A 4,831-nucleotide genomic window follows, 5' to 3' on the forward strand; every position below is an offset into this window, starting at 1 on the left:
GTGTGTGTATGTGTGTCTGTGTGTGTGTGTCTGTGTGTATGTGTGTGTGTATGTATGTGTCTGTGTGTATGTGTGTATGTATGTGTGTGTGTCTGTGTGTGTCTGTGTGTGTGTATGTGTGTCTGTGTGTGTCTGTGTGTATGTATGAGTGTGTGTCTGTGTGTATGTATGTGTGTGTTTGTATGTGTGTGTCTGTGTCTGTGTGTGTCTGTGTTTGTGTGTGTGTCTGTGTGTATGTATGTGTGTGTGTCTGTGTGTGTCTGTGTGTGTGTATGTGTGTCTGTGTGTGTCTGTGTGTGTCTGTGTGTATGTATGAGTGTGTGTCTGTGTGTATGTATGTGTGTGTGTTTGTATGTGTGTGTGTGTCTGTGTGTGTGTGTATGTGTGTGTGTATGTGTGTCTGTGTGTGTGTGTCTGTGTGTGTGTGTGTCTGTGTGTGTGTGTGTCTGTGTGTGTGTCTGTGTGTACGTATGTGTCTGTGTGTATGTGTGTATGTATGTGTCTGTGTGTGTGTCTGTGTGTATGTCTGTGTGTGTCTGTGTGTGTGTGTGTGTGTATGTCTGTGTGTGTGTGTGGTTAGTGCGCTGCTCTACCAACATAACGACCCGAGTTTGATTCCCGCTCACAGCCAACACCCAGTGACGATTATTTGAACCGGTTCTGGGCCTCCCCTAGGTCGACTCAGCCTCAAGAGAGTACCCGGTGTGATGTGCAAACATCATTACTGGGGAGACAAAGGCGGTCGGGCGCGGTGCTGGCCACCCACCCCCTCGTGTACCGTTCCGGCCTTCATAGGTGGTGCTGCTACTTGCTAACAGCACTTGCCCCAACAGTCTGTTAAGGCTACACGGGGGACCTTTGTCTTTGTATCACCACCCGGAAGTCACGGAGCTTTTGAGGCTCCGAGCCACGTGGGGATCCACAACAGCGTCAGGTGGTGCCACTCACAGGTGAGACTCGGGGATATGTGATTTCTAATCGATAGCCATCCGTCGGTTAACCCATCGCAACTGCTGAGTCTGTCACGCGACTTCCTCCTTCCAGCGAGCCTTTGACGCTTCACGTGGCCTCAAAGTGTACACAGTGTGTACGTATACACAATAATGTCCACGTTGTTGTTGCTGAGTTCACGCACTCAAGGGAGGGGGCAATGGAAAATGAATCTAAATCAACTTAAACTCCATCCCCATGACCTCATCGGCATGAAGTGCCAGCGGGAGGTGTACCTCGCTAGTGACGTCATGTCACCAAGGTATTCACACTCCCCCAACCCCGTCCACGGCGCTCTTGAGCGTGACGTCACCTCCGCTTGGGTCACTGCCGATATTAATCCAGTGGCAATCCTTATTTGGGCAAAGCTTCGCCCAGTGACTGGCGGTTCATTAACATAATGTAGCCGTTGAAGCCGTCGAGAGTTGATTGCGAGGCGTTCAGCAGCCACGCCCCATCCCTCGACATATGGGCTAGGCTCATTAACATAATTAATTCTGTTACAGAGCCGCTCGTGGGAAGGGCGTGTCTCTTACCCTGGAAGTGACGTCATGTTACCTGTTTACCCGCGTGACGTCGCGAAGTAAGAGGAGGCTGCCGATCCGCGCTTGCACTGAAATCCGAGGTGAGAAATTCTCATGGTGGTGGTGGTTGTTGTTGTTTACCAAGGTAGAGCCTCGCTCTCTCTCGTAGGGATGTCAGTTGAGTAGCAGCGAGCATGGGAATCGATGTCCAGGTTGGAACTTTACAACGCGGGGCTAGCCACGCGGGGCCTTGCCTCCTGCCCTCGCCTGATTGCGTTCACTTTAATTATCTCGCTTAAGTTTAATTTGTCTTCACCCGGCTCGCCACTTTGTAACTTTGTTTTATTGTAAATATTCACGCAGTTTTTATTTTCGTTCTTTTGTTAGCAGGCCAAGCCCACTTGAGCTGCTATACCGCTCTTGTTATCAGAAGCGACCTGCCCACAACAACACAAGGTGAGGCTTTGTCAACGTGTGTGAATGTTTTGACTTAAAACTTTGGTGACTGCAGGAATTAATATTCTTGGTTCTTTCGGTAAAGTCACGTAGATAGAAAATAAAATAATAAAAATACATGAAAAAAAATAAAACAATAAACCCACGACGTTTCGATCGCAACACAAGTGGTCTTTATCTTATTGAATTTAATCTGTTATTTTTATTTTCTATCTACGTGACTTTACTGAAAGAACCAACAATACGTGCGTCAATGTCTATCGGTCAAAGACGCTAAGCGCGTGCCGCTGTTGACTCTGAATGTGTGGAGGGGAACACCTTCACCACGGGGAGAGAGAGACAGAGACACGGATAGCCTCGGCTGTGTTGATTGATCCTCGATTCATTACTTGGTGGAGTGAGGAAGAATTAATGCTGAGCAGATGAAGGTGGCCAGGCATGGTTCTGGTCACACCACCACCACCTGTTTACTCATGGCAGTGTGTGATAGTGTCAAGTTTGTGTTTGCAGTAAAGTCTATTAACTCTGTTAAACATGGAGGTTATATCAAAACAATAGTTTATTTTTGTTTTCCTCTGGAACTCTTTATACGAATGGAAACAAGAAGTTAACAGCACACACATTCAGCTGAAGTCAGAACTGTTCAACCCCAGCATTCAAGGACATCTGAGCCTGGATTTACACCTCTAAGTTGCGATTGAACATTAATTAATGCATTTCTGCATAACAGCAATAGTATTCATCTTCTTTGGTTCTTTCGGTAAAGTCACGTAGAATGAGAATAAAATAATAAATTGATAAAATAAAATAACACAATAATATTCTCACGACGTTTCGGCCACAACACAAGCGGCCTTCATCAGGTGAAGGGAGCGAGACTGTCTGGTAGGACAGCGCTGGAGTGAGAGAGCCACGTTCAGATCACGGCTTTTAAGCTGTGTGAGAGGAACAAAGAGCCTTGACGAAGGAATTAGCATAAAATTTAGCATTGAAAAGGCTGAATGATTAGCTTGTGACTGGTCACAGAAATAGCTATGTTAAAAGTTAAAGCATACACATCCGCAGAGGCACCCATTGTTAAAAGGAATTAGCATAGAATTTAGCATTGAAATAGCTAAATTAAGGCATTCGCTTGTAACTGCTACAGAAATAGTTACGTTGAAGTCAGAGCATACACATTCACCGAGGCACTTAGTACAAATCTGTTGTATATATAGGTGTTATGAAAATTGATGAAAATAATGAAAATTAAATGAAATTTGAGATTTGCATAATTTATCCGAAATCATGTTAATTAGTGTAATTATGTGCATAAATTATGCTGATTCGAGAGATAATCGTATTAATTTATGCGAGTGGGCGTGGTTATGATAATGCAGGTCGTTATGGATTATCAGGTCGAGCCTCGGTGACGAGGATTGTGTTATGAATTGGAATAACGCAATTAATCGTATGCAGTGACGCAGGCGTTGTGAGCGTGAATGAGAGAGAGACGATTCGACTCTGCTCTTCAATTCCGTATTATCGATAAGGATACGATTACTCTCGATTGAACATTACGGATTATGTGTGTTATGGATCATGTGGTGATAGTGTGCTTATGATAGGTCCCCAGGATTCAGATCTCATACGCAGAACAATATTATGCAGAATTTCAGGAAGAATCACACACAAACCTTCTGCTTTAATCAATTTTATTTCTAGCTAACTTTAATTTTTGGATAATATGAAAAACTCAATCTCGGGATTTTGGAATTTCAACACAGCGTTAACACGATACCATCACGATTGCGTTGTTTCACCTCGATAGCGGCACCTGTGGTTAATTCCCGACGCGTAACGCAATCGATCGGTTGTTGAGAGAGAGATTAAAAACATGCGAACTATTCTATCAAACCTTAACTTTATAATATGCAAACTCGTATGCTTGAATTGTTACACAACACGGCACTTGGTCTTTGATTCGTATCCAATCCTTAATACATTCTGATATGCGAAGTTATTATGCTTGAAATCGTCAGCACAGTACCACGTTGATGTTCGTTCATTGATTCATAACGATTATGAATTTAAAGCGTTCGACTGGAATACTTCTAATTGCCTTATCAACACCACTCGATGGCCGCAATGCTTCGTTACTTGAATTGTCACACAAAACAGCATTCGGTCACTGATCATGCGCGGCCCTTAATGCAATTATTGTCACGTTGTTAACAATAGGATGACTGATTATTATGCAATGCTACTCGTTGACAGGGCACTCCAACCAGTATTATTCTTGGAGGCACAAATATGCGTCTGAATTCGTTATTTCATTCGTGGATACCGGCAAGATTATGCAGAAAGACAAATATTAACGAACGACTCAAGTATTCCTAATCAACTTCTCAACGCGACTCAATGGGTGGCGATGTTTCCTTTTGAGATCCTTATCTCGGGCCAATCTTTTAATTGATTGTGGCCAGACCCCTGACAGGGAACCGGTTGAACCCGCTCTTCAACCCCGCGAGCGGCGCTCCGTGGTGAGGAGCCAAGAATTAATCCTTGTTAATGGGTCAGTTGGTAATTTATGCGGTTAGAAGTACAGCCCCAGCACAATATTACAGAGAAAAATTATGAACACTCTTAAAAACGATGGATTATTCACTCGGTCGTTGCGATGTTTCCACAATCACGGATGGTTCAATGGCTTGAGGTTTTTAGGCTTTGTTAATGACCCGTGTGTGTGTGTGTGTTGAATGGTGTGAGTGGTGAAAGAGTAGGCCAATGTTCGGACTCGATTCTTTGCGTCAAGCAGACGTCTGGTTTGTGTGTAGTGGGGGGCAGTGTATCATACGTATCAGTTGATTCTTCTTTCAGTA

This window comes from Petromyzon marinus, unplaced genomic scaffold (assembly GCF_048934315.1).
Source record: "Petromyzon marinus isolate PM22_M1 ecotype Great Lakes invasive population unplaced genomic scaffold, UKy_Petmar_22M1.pri1.0 PM_G_Scaffold_59, whole genome shotgun sequence".
Taxonomy (NCBI): Eukaryota; Metazoa; Chordata; class Hyperoartia; order Petromyzontiformes; family Petromyzontidae; genus Petromyzon; species Petromyzon marinus.